General features: G+C 36.5%; 1 protein-coding gene across 1 annotated transcript in view; it reads right to left on the bottom strand.

The window, feature by feature from the left end:
* LOC105713874 (solute carrier organic anion transporter family member 1B3) overlaps positions 1-1884 on the bottom strand; it is an 82379-nt gene extending 80495 nt beyond the window's left edge. Inside the window, exon 1 of the mRNA XM_012447695.2 lies at positions 1815-1884. The gene's annotated coding sequence lies outside the window, so the exon portion shown is untranslated. The remainder of the gene's footprint in view (positions 1-1814) is intronic.
* Between the last annotated feature and the right edge of the window lie 12967 nt (positions 1885-14851).

Raw genomic sequence — 14851 nt, 5'->3', positions numbered from 1 at the left:
AATTAATTCTATAATTGGAAATCTCTTTGAATAACTTGCAAGATGGATAGTCTTCCTTTAGTTTTAGACTTTTCTTTTTCTTGATACTAAACAAATATTCCTGAAGTCTTGAAGACTATTATCTCACCACTCAAGCCTTGTTTCTTTCAAGTGATTAACTTCTAGCCCTGTCTTCCAGCTTGCTTTCTTTCCTGTGCATATCATGTCCATTCTTGGAATCATTCAAAGATCCCTCTTGCAATAAAAATAAAACTTATACTTCCTATTTGAGGGTCTTCACAGCCTAAATAAATTCTTATTTTTAGTCCCATTCCTGATACAACCATAAGTACTTGCAGACATGTGGAAGCACTGTCCCAAGAAGAAAGCTCTCTACCTTCATGTATATTTCTTCTACTCCTGGAATGTCCTTCACCATCACTTGGCTGTAATGCTGCTCCAAATCATACCATTTTAATGTTTCCCTGTTTTATTCCAGTTGAAATAACCTCTCTCACCCTGCTTTGCCATTAGAGAACATATCTGAATAATCATTACTTTTTTCCTGCATTCCCCCTGCTTTCTAAAACAACTATTCCACACCTCTCTCTTTTTTGTTCAGATAAAATACCCAGCCAGAAAAATAAGAAATTTGGGCACTTTGTTCATCATCTCTCATAAAGATTAAATTGTATTAAGTAAGTACAAAGTACCTAGAAAGCTGGAGTATCAATTTAGCCTTGAATAAATACCACACTTTTTACTCCATTGTGGCATTTTAAGCCTTATTTAGCAGCATTTAATGTATTTTGCTTTGAACATATTATTTCTGAGTTCCAAATTATTGACATAAATAAATTTCAAGAACACAATATGTTTATAAGACAGAGTCACAGGCATTTGGATATAGCATTGCAACTCTTTCCTGAGCAGAACAGGTCAATTCTTCCCAGTTTGATAGGGCTGAAGTAGAGGGCAGAATCTTACCAGCTTCTGCTTATTTCTGTTACGCTTTTCATACTTAAGGGATTATAGAAAACCAGTGCAGGCCAAGTGACCCAGTTTTTAGCATGTACCTATGGAACCAAGGAAGATAAAAGGGAAAACAGCATTCCCTAACTTCTTAGATTTTTCAGAGGAGAGATTTTCTGCATCTCCACCTTACTTTCACAATGAAAACAATTGCCTTATCAGGGAAGTCACCTTTCTGAATGGGTGAAGGGAACCAATATTTTATTGAGCTGTCAATTCCTTCCAAGAGCTGTGCCCAGAAGATTTTTTCTCTTATTTGAACAGAGATTAAAAATTATTTTGAAAATCTTTTTTTCCTCACTCTAAATTAAACTTGAGTTGAACAGAGGAAAGTGAAGTGGTTAAGTGACTTTGAAACACATTTACCACCCTGCCCCCCATGACCCATCCATTACAACTTATGCAGTTAAAGTGAAATCAAAGAAATAGAGAGGCTAGTATAAGAATTCTATACAGTTTATGCAAATAGTTATAGTATGTTTTAAGAAAGTAACTTAGAAGTCCATTCTTTCAGGCTTCATGTTTCATTCATTTAGAAAGCAATGGAAGTAGGACTTCAAGCTTTATTTTTTACTTTATAAAGGTATGATTTACTCTAATTTATCTTTCAGGATATAAACCTGAGGCTCTTCTATTTCTAGAAGGGATATTTACTAGGCATTTAGGACTCAGAACATAAGTGTGGAGAAAATGCAGAGCATAAAATTTGTAAAATTCATCATAACTACCAAAACATTTTCATTGAAATTTGTTAAAATTTCTTACATTAAACATGTTAATTAAGCAACCTTGACGGTTCTTACCTGGACTTAGAATGCTACAGCAACTGCAACAAGTTCATCCTTATTCTGATGTTAAAGTCCCACTTTAAATGGTTAGTTGGCTTTTTGTTTGTTTGTTTTTGTGAGTCCAGTGATGATTAACCATCTCATTAGGTAATTGTCCTAGGCAAACAGAAAAAAAAATACCTAGCTAATTCTCCTAGAAGTAGCTAGGTATTTTGTACATTCTGGTAATGCATGCATTCTGAGAAATTATTAATAGAACCTTTAAATGAAGCCTATCTTTTAAAGGTTCTATTAATAATTTCTCAGAATGCACACATTATTTTATGTTAACATTAGAAAATTAATTATTTCTGGGAATGACTTATTTTTTATGCAATTAAGTTGGCTGCATTTTTTTCTTTAGAAATACAAACACAACACATTATCCAAAATATTTAAAACTCTTCCAAATAAAAAATATGTCAAGGCATATTTAAAAATGTGCCTACTGGTTACATTAGCATTCAAAAAATAAAGCATACCCTCTTTGCTTGTTACATGGGTATGGGTCAAATATTATGTAGATGGACATTGGATATCCCACATGGAATACTAAATTGCCAATTAATCATAAGACTAGTCTTCTAAAGGACAAAAATCAAGACTGGCTTGTATGATATATTCCTTACATCAAAGCTTAAAGAAAGAATGGTGTCCTTCTATTGACTTGGTTTTTAGAAGACTGAACAATGCACACATTTCTTGGTTGATGCAATTCTCCTGTCTCAGCCTCCTGAGTAGCTGGGATCACAGGTGGCTGCCATCATGCCCAGCTAATTTTTGTGTTTTTAGTAGAGACGGGGTTTCACCATGTTGGTCAGCCCGGTCTCGTACTCCTGACCTCAGGCAATCTGCCCTTCTTGACCTTCCAAAGTGCTGGGATTACAGGCGTCAGCCACCGCACCTGGGCCATAATTAACATTTTCTGAACAGGTATCTTCATCTTCCTTTCTCAAACCTCTTTCGTCCTGGAATATCCTTATTTTAGCAAAGCCTATTCTATCCTTCCAGTTGCACATACATATGCAAAATATTGAAATAATTCTTATTCCGCTGTTGGTCACACTCATATCAGGCTCAAATTTCAAATTATACCTAGAATGAGGCTACTTTTCAACACCTCCACAAGTTTTATTCTGGTTCTGAATTATTGCAATATCCTCAAACTTGTATCTCAGCTTGTGTCTCCGGTTCACTCACAGCCCCTCTTCCCCAACCTCACTTCCTTGTGTAAATCTGAAAACAGCAGTCAGGGTCATCACGTCAAAGCAAGTCATATCATGGCACTGCTGTGCTCAGATCCCCACTCCCGCCCCACCAGTGGATACCCACATCATTTAGCATAAAATCCAAAGAGCAATCTGAAGGCTCTATAGCTCCTATCCTGAGCATATTTGATCCTGTTATTTTTTCTGTCTGAAACGTTCCTTCCCAATAGCTGCATAGCTCACTCCCTCACCATGTTCTAGTACTCACACAAATGACACTTTCTCAGTGAGGTCTTCGGTGGCCACTTTTTATTATTACTCCCTCTGACACTCAATATGGTTTTTTTGCTACTTAAATGTTCTCATTATTTATCAGACTGTGAATTTTGCTCACATATTTTGTTTATTGTCAGCCTTCCTTTGCCTCAGCAGCTATACATTTATACTACTGAGTAAGTTTTAGAAGTGCAAGGATGTGTTTTTATCTTTTTCGTTCACTGCTGCATCATCTATGTCTAGAATAATATCTATTACCTAGAAGATATTCGATAAATATTTTTAAAGGAATATATAAATGCAATTTCCATTTTAAACAACTTATAGCAACTAAACGATGTCAAAACCAAGACAATCTGGACTAATATTTAAAATAAGGAAGTTGGCTATAATTATATATGATGCAGTTATTCAACCATCAATGATCATGATATTAAAAAGCTGAAAACAGTCAACAATTGATTTTCCTTAAAGAGTCAGACATGACACTGATGCATACTATGTTAAGAAATTCTCCATGAAAATTGTATTCAAAATCTTCCAATGCTTCCTAGCTCACTTAGAATAAATACCCAAGTCCTTTCTACATCCTACAAGAATCTACACAATATTTTCCCTGGTTATCCCTCTGACAATATTTTCTACAAGTATTTCCTACTCAGCCATTACTATCCAGCAACACAGACCTACTTGATATTCCAAAAACCTTTCACTTATATACCTGCCTCAAGTCCTTGTCACTTCGTCTTCCTTTTACATGAACTATTTTGCCTCCAGATGTTCATTTTTCACTTCAATTATTTTTCTGCTTAACCATTGCTGCCTTGCAGATGCTTTTCCTGACCTATATTAAAAGGTAACATTTGTAACTCTCTAATGACTTGCCCTACTGACCCCTCCATATCTCTTAAAATTCCATGTTTTTATAAATTATGTCTGTATATTTTCTTTCCCAGCAACAAAAGGGCAGGAACTTCATCCTTTTTGTTCGGTCATTTTCTAGTATACTGCTTGTTATATTATAGAAACAATAGACATTTTGAATAAATGAGCCAATTATGCCAGCTGCATGGATCCTGAACAGGTCTGACACACAGAAAGAGATTAGCAACTCTTCTTGCTTCTTATAGTTTAGTGCTTCAGCCCTGTGGTCTTCAATGTGAGATATGCATTCTCTTTTCCAAAGGATATGCAAGTACAGATAAAGTTTTAGAAAAAAATTAACTTCTTGAAAGAATAATTTATATGCAGTAAAATGCAGATACATTAAATGAATTTTGACATATGCATTCAGTCATAAAACAAAGATAATGAAGACGGTCATCCACAGAAGTTTTCTCCTGTCCCTTCCTACCACTACCCGACTCAGACCGGAACACTGAACTGCTTTTGTCACTATAGATTAGTTTACATTTTAAAGAATTTTATATTAAGGTACATCAAACAATAGGTACTTCTTTCTGCTTGACTCACCATAATTACTTTAAGGTTCAATCATATTGTCATAGATAAAATAATTCATTCCCTTCAATGCTAGTTTTTTCTTATATGAATATACAATTTATTTGTCTACTCACCTGTTTATAGTGCTATACTCGAGTGAGTATAAACAGAAGCGTCACATACTATGTTTGTTTAGAGTTCTTTTTTATGCCGGTGTCTGAGAGTCAGCTAGAGCTCAAACCTCTCAGCCAAGAACAAAGGGCGGTCCACATTTTTATACCAGTTTAGGGTCAGGGGGCGGTAAGCAGATTATTACAGAGGCAGAAGGAGTAGGTCAGGGGAGAAAGGGGGTGCCTAACAAAAAGTTCTACTTAAAATTGTTTTTTTACTCAGAATGTGGGGTAGTGTGGGGTAGCAGCTATACGATTACAGACACAAAATATACAGGGCCAGTGGGCCTTGTTTCTCAGAAAACTGGTTACAAAGATGCTAGGTGTCTCAGACAGCAAGCTTTCATAACAGAATGCCCTACATAACTCAGGGTGGGCAAACATAGCTCAGGATGGGCAAAATGGAGTTGGCAGGATTGTTTAAAATGTATTCATTATAGCCAAGCTCAAGCTAGGATATTTCATTTTCCATTGATGTTTTGGCAGAATTAAATCATGGATTTCTTAGTGGTATTCAGGGGATAATAGTGGGTTCTGATATATATGAGGCTGATGCCGTTTGATGAATTTTAGGAGTTAATTTAGTATATATGGTCCAAAAGTTAGACTTAAAAGAAGGACGAGTAGGGGGCCTGTCAGTCTGGTGATTAGGGTGATGACTCAGAGTTTTCAATTAAATAATCCCTGATACAATGGAGTGTCATTTTTTACTCTCTGTGGCGGGGGCCTAACAAAAAGTTCTACTCAAAATTGTTTTTTTACTCAGGATGTGGGGTAGCAGTGTGGGGCAACAGTTACACGGTTACAAATGCAAAATATACGGGCCGGTGGGCCCTGTTTCTCAAAAAATTAGTTACAAAAATGCCAGATATTTCAGACCGCAAACTTTTGAAACAAAATGCCCTACATAACTCAGGGTGGACAGACATAGCTCAGGGTGGACAAAATGGAGTTGACAGAATTGTTTAAAATGTATTCATTATAGCCAAGCTCAAGCTAAAGTATTTCAGTAGACATTTGGGTTATTTGCTGTTTTAAACTATTATAAATACAAGTATAAACATCTGTTCATAAGTCTTTGTGTAGACATATTCTTTCATGTCTTATTCACAAATACCCAGTAGTGGAATTCCTGGGTTATGTGGGAGGTGTATGTTCAAGTTTTTTAAAAATTGTCAAACTCCTACTAATATGGTTGTATCATTTTACATTCTCAACAGCAGTGTAGGAAAGTTTCAGTTTCTCCACATTCTCATCAAAAGTTTATATGAATAGTCTTCAAATCAGTTCCTCTAAATACATAATGACGACTTACTGTTTTCATTTGAATTTCCCTAATAATTGGTGATATTAAACATTCTTCCATGTGCTTTTTTTTAATCTATACATTTTTTTGGTGAAATGTTTACTCAAAGTTGTGTCCAGTTTTTTACTGGTATGTTTGTCTTTTTTTTTTTTTTCTTTTTTTGATACGGAGTCTCGTTCTGTTGCCCAAGAAGGAGTGCAGTGGTACAATCTCGGCTCACTGCAACCTCCGCCTTCTGGGTTCAATATTCTCCTGCCTCAGCCTCCTGAGTAGCTGGAATTACAGGCATGTGCTACCACGCCCATCTAATTTTTGTGCTCTTAGTAGAGACAGGGTTTCACCATGTTGGTCAAGCTGGTCTTGAACCTTTGACTGCATGATCTGCCCACCTTGGCTTCCCAAATTGCTGGGATTACAGGCATGAGCCACTGCACCTGGCCTGTTTGTCTTATTATTGAGCTGTGTTTTTATATGTCTTCAAACAAGATGCTTGTTGAATATATGCTTGCAAATATTTTCAAAAGCAAATGTTTACAATTTTGAGGAAGTCCAACTTATCAATTTTATCTTTACAGTTTGCTTTTTTGTACTCTATTTAAGAGGGTTTTCTGATAGGGTTTGCACCACCAAAATCAAAGTGAATATAATTTTCCCATGTTGTTCTAGAGGTTTTATATTTTAGTTATTATATTTATCCTCCATTTTGAGTTAATTTCGGTACAAGACATAAGGAAAGGGCCAAGATTTCTTATTTTGTCTATTGCTATCCAATATTTTCAGCAGCATTTGTTAAACTTGACTTGGAATTTTTGTAAAGTATCAATTAAACATAAATGTTTGCATCTCGTTCCAGAGCCTCTATTCTGTTCCATTGACTAATATATTCAATTTTATGTCAATATTATTCTATTTTCATTACTGTGGCTTCATAATAAGTCTTGGAATCAGATCCTTATTTTTACTTTTAAGGTAGATTATCACATTGTATAAAAAGAGTTGCCCTTCTTTCTTTGTAATTTGGATATGTTTTACTCCGTGACTTACTGTACCGTCCAGAACCACCAGTGCCATCTCCAGACTACCATATCCCAAAATACAAGCGATGAGAGCAGACATCCTTGCCTTGTTCCCAAAATTAAGGGAAAAAATTTTCAGTCTTCTGTAATGAAGTATGATGCTAGCAGGTTAAAAAAGGTTTTTGTACATGCAGCTTAAAAAAGTACTCTTCCATTTCTAGTTTTCTGGTAAGATTCTGTTCACTTGCTTTTTTAAATTGTGAATGAAAGAATCAACATTTAAAAATAAATCAATAGAATTCACCGTATCAGCAGAATAATATGGGAAAAACCTTATATTATCATCTCAAATGTTGTCCAAAGAGTATTTGATAAAATGTAATTACTCATTATGAAAACAATTACAAACTAAAAATAGGAAATAACTTCCTGTAGGAAGTGTATGGGGAAGTAGGAGATAAAGAGAGGTTGGTTAATGGATAGAAATTTTTTGTTTGATAGAAGAAATAAGGCTTTGTGTTGGATAGGTCTGTAGAGTGACTATTATTTACAATAATCTGTTTTATATTTCAAAATAGTTAGAAGAGACTAATTGAAATGTTTCTAGCATAAAGAAAAGACAAGTACTTAAGGTGATGGATAGTCTAATTATACTAATTTTATCTTTACAAATTAAATAAATATATTAAATATTACAGGTACTTCAAATTAAAAAAATAAAAACTTTCTTAATGTGGTAAAGGGTATCCACCAAAAATTACTATAGAATCATCATACTTCATTATTTTTTTATTGAATATGAATGTCTTAATGAATAGAAAGAGAATGAAGGGCTCAACAGATTGGACATCTCGTGAATTAGAGGCAGAATATACTAAGGTTAACTGAGAAAATAAGATGAAGGAAAGTAAAAATCTAAATTTATTATTTTGTAGTAGTTTAGGGTGATGACAAATACCAAAAAGTGTCTACAGGATAGGTTGATTGAAGTAAAATGGAGGAATAAGTTTTTTCCATTGAGCAACAAGGCATAGTAATTCTACTCGAGGCTCTCTCTATTGAGTCTTGAGGGCAGTGTTAGGCATCATCTTGAGATGATGAAAATTTAATATCAGTGTACTCTTAAATGCAGTAGCAACTAGCTTCATGTAGCTATTGAGCACTTCAAACTAAAAATTCAATGTTTAGTTTCATGTCATTTATTTAGTTTAGATTTAAGAAGCCACTGGTAGCTAATGGCTACTATGTAGCACAGCATAACTTCTGGCTATGAATTTCACCATGGCTGAGGTAGAGTACTTTCTTTCCCTAGGGTCCCACAAAATGTAACTTAAACCATTCTTAAGTCTTTCACCTTTCACCTAAAATTTTTCAAGTTCTGAAATACCAAGTCAGGAGGCTGTTAGGAAATAGAGGGACTAGGCAATGCTATATTACTTTTTTCTCTGATATTATTTCTTTCCTCTTTTTTGTTTTCTCTTTCCTTCATGTCCTCTTTTCAGGGTCAATCACTAAACACAATGTCAAAAATATTATAATCATCTATTCCATTGTAGCTATTATAATAGTCTTTTTCAAATTATATACAATACCATCGTGAGTATCTTTTAGGCAATTATTTCAATACATCTGTGATTACTTCTACAGTAAACTATCTTAAAACCAAAATTACTGATTCAAAGAGTATACATTTTTTAAAATTTGCTTTTCAAATTGCTTTCCAGAAGATTTTATCAATAATAGTAATTTTATACAAATTGCACCTCTTAATTCATATCCACTAGCCAAATATTTTTCTATCTTGAAAAATTAGTTGCAAAATGGAAACTACTATTGTTTTATTTTGCATTTATTTGATTATAGACCACATTCAGGCTAGAACCAGTGACAGAGTTCGCTAGTATATTTTATATGATACAAAGTTTTCATCCCTCAACTCTTTCTACTTCTCTAGGGCACAAACTCAGAATACTTTTTGTTAAATGGCAAGAACGTGTGTCTCCCTTGAATAGCACCAGCATGACATTGGTTTTCTCTAATAGAAATCCTAATTAACACTCAGTTTTCAGATATTTCCTCAAAAATAGAGCAAACAAAGTAATTTTTTTTCTGGAAATTCCAACTTTCCGAGAGAATTAGGAAATCATTTGCTTCCACATGAAATAACCAAGACCAGGCACAGTCCCTCAGGTTTTCTTTGGACAACAACATCCTCCCGTCTCCAACTCCTGATAATCAAGTGTCTTATGAAATTCCAGTTGTGACTGTGCTTTCTCAGATCATCCAGCCCATTTTCCTCAGGACTCTATTCATGTATTCTGCGTCCTATAAACTTTGTTAAGCCTTCTAATGTCCTCTCGGATACCTTGGATATCTGTAGCTTCTTGATATTTTTAATAACACAACATTCTAGCTAGTTTAATCACTCACCCCAGAGGCTAGGCCTACAGAGATCTGGTAGGTTTTGGAGTAAAGGAGAAGGCTTGCATGGAAAAGAGCTGATGTTATGCCTACAAATCAGAAACAAATATAAAGATTCAAGTAGAAATTACCTGTATAGTATTGATAATTGTGAAATTCTCCAGCCAGTAGGTGGAAGCAGACTCCCATCTATGGAGATGGATAGCATACTCAGTTCGCACATCTGAGTATGCTAAGTCATTTAGCACTTGCAGCAAAAAAAAAACTTTCACTTTTCAGCAATCAGGAATCAACTGTTTCTTGGGGAAATATTTATGCAGGCACTAATCCCTACTCAAAGGAGATTAGGGGCCTAAATAAATTTAACTCCTGCTTTGGGCTATTACAATATTTTCCCCTGCAACTCAGTTTAGGGGACATAAACTAATAAATAAACTTTCAACTATCATCTTAGTAGGTGTTTAATGCTAACAAATTGTGTTACAAAGGTTCCTTGTTAAAATGAATTCTGTTCTTGTCTTATCCTCCCCAAATACTAGTCCTATTTGTCTTGGGGTTAGAAAGAGTGGACTGAAATAGGAAGGATAAATTCATAGTAGCAGAAAAGGTAGTGAGCAGGATGGCATAATTGACTGAGTAAAAAGGATGATGTAACCTGTGAGCTCCAAGAGGGCAAGAATATATCTATGATGTTTGCTTCAAAGGATAACAAAATTCTGGATACCTGGGGCATGCCTATTAAATATTTGGTAAATAAAATGTTGAATGACAAAATAGAAGTATGCATGGCCTCTGTTCCCAGGATTTGATATATCAGACTAGTCCCCAAAAAACTGTGCTGTGTGCGGTGGCTCACACCTATAATCACATCACTTTAGGAGACCAGAGCTGGTAGATCACTTCAGGTTAGGAGTTTGAGACCAGCCTGGCCAACATAGTGAAACCCCATCTTTACTAAAAGTACAAAAATTAGCCAGGTGTGGTGGTGCACGCCTGTAGTCCCAACTACTAGAGAGGGAGGCTGAGGCAGAATAATCTCTTGAACCCTGGAGGCAGAGGTTGCAGTGAGCCGAAATGCGCCACTACACTCCAGCCTGGGTGACAGAGCAAGACTCTGTCTAAAAATACAATAAAATAAAAATTGTGCAATAAATAAAAGAAAGATGAAGAGCAGTGAAGATTGGTGGTAAGGCAGGCTGAATAATGACTCTTAAAAATATCCATGTCTCAATCCCTGGAACTTGTGGATATTAATTGATATGGCAAAAGGAACTTTGCAGATGTAATTTGAGTTAACAGTCTTAATATGGGGAGAGTATCCCAGATTATCAGTTTGGGCAAACTTTTATTTTATCATTCAATATTTTATTAACATCCACAGGCTATAGCTCCAATCTGTGCTATACAGAAGCCACACAAACCTATATTTCATCATTCAACCTTCTGGTTAACATCCATAGGTTATAGCTCCAATCTGTGCTATGCACTTTGAAAATGGTGAAAGGAAACAGGTCAAGGAATAGAGGAGGTCACTAGAAGCCGAAAAAAAGCTAAGAGACAGATTGTCCTCCCAGATCATCCAGAAGGAACCAACCCTGCTGAAACCTTGACTTTAGCTCAGTACAAAGGATTTCAGACTTATAGCCTCCTTAAGTGTAAGACAATACATTTGTGTTACGTTAAGCCACCAAGTTTGTGACACTCCTACAGCAGCAGCAGTAGGAAAATAATACAGATGGTAGCTGGCTTTTTGGCCCTCATCTTCTCTCTTCCTCCCCTAGCTTCCACACTCCTATCTATTTCAGAGACAGTCAATAGTGAAATATTGAATCAAAGCCCTCTGAATATTTCATACACACTCTTATGAGGTTAAAGTGTGTGCTAACTGTTGCTATAATACAGCATTCAAGTCTAATAAGGTGGGTTCCAGGGACCTAACAACCAATGAGCTGGCATTTCCACCATTAATAAGTATTCTAAACTCTTGCCTCTTGTTTTGATTATTATTATTCTGTTACTATGCTTTCTTTTGGTCTTGGTGTTCTTGAGAATGTACCTCACACAACTCTAACTACATAAGCATAATTGACCAATGGTCTTATGCACATTTAATCCCATTTTGTTATTTCCTTCTTAGAGGCCTAATATATTTACTATTTTAAACAAAATTCAGTTTTATTTTTAATGGTGCTTTATTCTGGAACTTTTCCTAGTCATCTAGACCATTGACCATAATTCTTTTAGCCCATTTTCTTCCAAGAAATTGAATATGTTTTGTTCACTGTCACTTCAGATTGAGATTCTTCTCTAGACCAGGATATTATAATAATATTGTTCACTCAACCATAGGTATTCTATTTTCCCACAGACTTTGGTTGCTATTCTGCCCATCCTTGATCACCCTGGAGATAAAGTTCAATGAATCTCCTTAGATGAGGAGAAATTGTGTTGTGGTTGAGATTATAGATTCTGAATACAGATGGTCTGGGCTTAAATCCCAGGTCTTTCACTTACGAACTGTGTGACTTGGTCAAGTTACTAAACCATGTCTCAGTTTTTCTATCTGAGTTGAATAATAATAAAATATGACATTAGATTATTGTGACTATTAAGTAAGTGAACTATTTAAAGCATTTAAAACAATGCTAGTAACAAAAGATCACATACTTGATAATAGCTTTTATATGAAAATCCAGAATACTCACATTTATAGAGATGAAAAGTAGATTAATGGTTGTCATGGGCTGGGAGGAGAAAATGAGAAATGACTGTTAATGGGTGCTGGGTTTCTTTAGGGGTGATGAAAATATTCTCAAATGAGGTAGTGGTGGTAATGGGTACACATTTCTGCGAATATATTAAAAACATCACTGAATTGCATACCTTCTAAAGGTAAATTTTATCATAGATAAAGTATATATTAACCAAAAAATAATGCTTGCCTCTTGTATTGTGATTATTTTCAATGATCAAGATCAATATTTCTGGTCATCCTCTTCAGGGTCTTCTTCAGAAGGAGGTGCTATGTACTGAATTGCATTTCTCCAAATTCATATGTTGAAGTTTTCATCCTAAAATGACTGTAATTAGAGACAGGGTCTTTAGAAAATAATTAAGATTGAATGAACTCATAATAATGTGCCCTTATCTCAAAGAACTGGTGGCCTTATAAGTAGAGAAAGGAAATGCTTGTTCTTTCTCTCTCTCTCTCCTTCTCTCCACGTGATCACAATGGAAAATCCATGTAACAACTCAGGGAGAAGGTAACTGTCTCCAAGCTAAGAAGAGAGAACTTACCAGGAATTAAATCAGCTGGCACCTTGATCTTGGACTTGTCAGCCTGCAAAATGTGAGAAATAAATTTCTGCTGTTTAAGCTATCCAGTTTTTAGTATTTCGTAATAGCAGCCTGAGTACTTTAATACATAATGTGTTGCCACAGAGTGGGGTGATGCTGCAACAAATACATAAAAATATGGAAGTGGCTTTGGAACTGGGTGGTGAGTAGAGCCTAGAAAATTTTGAGGTGGCACTAGAAAAAACTGAGCTTACCATAAAGTGACTGTTGGTAGTAATCTGGACAGTAAAAGCAATTATGCTGAGGGCTGAAAAAGAAAAGAGGAGAACTGAAGAAAAAGCCTACCTTTAAACATAAACAATATATTGATACAAGTATGAACATGAAATGCCATTCTAGTAAGGTCTCAGAAAGTAATAAAGAACATATTATTGGAAAATGGAGAAAAGGTTCTTATTATAAAGTGTCAGAAACACTGCCAACTAGGGCAAAAGAGAAATGAAAAAATGGAACAGAATGAAAGTATATTGAACTTCTTTGATTCTACAGGGTAAGATTATAGAGTTATTTGGCTATGAGTATGCTTTATTCTTCAAAAAATTTGTTTGATCTTGTTCCTCTAGTTCTTTTAATCATGATGTTAGGGTGTAGTTTTTTTTTTTTAAATCTTTCCTTGCTTCTCATGTGGGCATTTAGTGCTATAAATTTCCCTCTAGACATTGCTAAATGTGTCCCAGAGATTCTGGTACATTGTGTCTTCGTTCTCATTAGTTTTGAAGAACATCTTTATTTCTGCCTTCATTTCTGCTGGAGGTCCACTGCAGACCCTGTTTGCCTGGGATTCACCCGCGAGGGCTACAGAACAGCAAAGATTGCTGCCTGTTTCTTCCTCTGGTAGCTTGGTCCCAGAAGGGTACCTGCCAGATGTCAACCAGAGCTCTCCTGTATGAGGTGTCTCTTAGGATAAACGGGGATCAGGGAACCACTTAAGCAGGCAGTCTGTACCTTATCAGAGCTCAACTGCTGTGCTGGGAGCTCTGTTGGTCCCTTCAGAGCTGCTGGGCAGGGATGTTTACATCTGCTGCAGTGGGACCCACACTGTCCCTTTTCCCAGGTGCTCTGTCCCAGCAAGGTGAGGGCTTTATTTATAAGTCACTGACAGGCTGCTGCCTTTTTTTCAGAAATGCCCTGCCCAGCAAGAAGGGAGTCTAGTCACAGTCTGCCTACAGAGGCCTTGCTGAGCTGCTGTGGGCTCAGCCCAGTTGCTGTGTCAACTTCCCAGAGACTTTGTTTACACAGGCAAGTTTAGAACCGTCTACTGAAACCTCAGTAATGGCGGACGTCCCTTCCCCCACCAAGCTCTACTGTCCCAGATGGAGCTCAGACTGCTGTGCTGGCTGTGAGAATTTCAAGCCAGTGGATCTTAGCTTGCTGGTTTTCTTGTGGGTAGGACCCACTAAGCCAGATCACTTGGCTTCCTGGCTTCAGGCGCCTTGTTTTCAGGAGAATGAGCAGTTCTGTCTTGCTGGCATTTCAGGCACCACTGGGGTATGAGAAAGAAAAAAAAATACCCCTGCTGCAGCTACAGTGGTCACCCAGTTTTGTGCTGGAAACCTGGGGCACTGGTGTTGCAGGCACTGGAGGGAATCTCTTGGTCTGCGGGTTGTGAAGACTGTGGGAAAAGCACAATATCTGAGCCAGAGTGCTGAAGTGATCAGAAAAGTCCCTAATGACTTCCCCTGGCTAGGAGAGGGAGTCCTCCAGCCCCTTGCACTTCCCAGGTGAGGCAACGCCCCACCCTGCTTTGCTTTGTCATGCTTCGGCTACTCCCACTATCTAACCAGTCCCAGTGAAATGAACCTAGTTCCTTAGTTGG

Source organism: Aotus nancymaae, unplaced genomic scaffold (genome assembly GCF_030222135.1).
Source record: "Aotus nancymaae isolate 86718 unplaced genomic scaffold, 86718_ANA_hifiasm-v0.15.2.pri h1tg000016l, whole genome shotgun sequence".
In the NCBI taxonomy this organism is placed as follows: Eukaryota; Metazoa; Chordata; class Mammalia; order Primates; family Aotidae; genus Aotus; species Aotus nancymaae.
The sequence above is the reverse complement of the archived record's forward strand: the minus strand, read 5'-3'. Positions and strand labels throughout refer to the sequence as shown.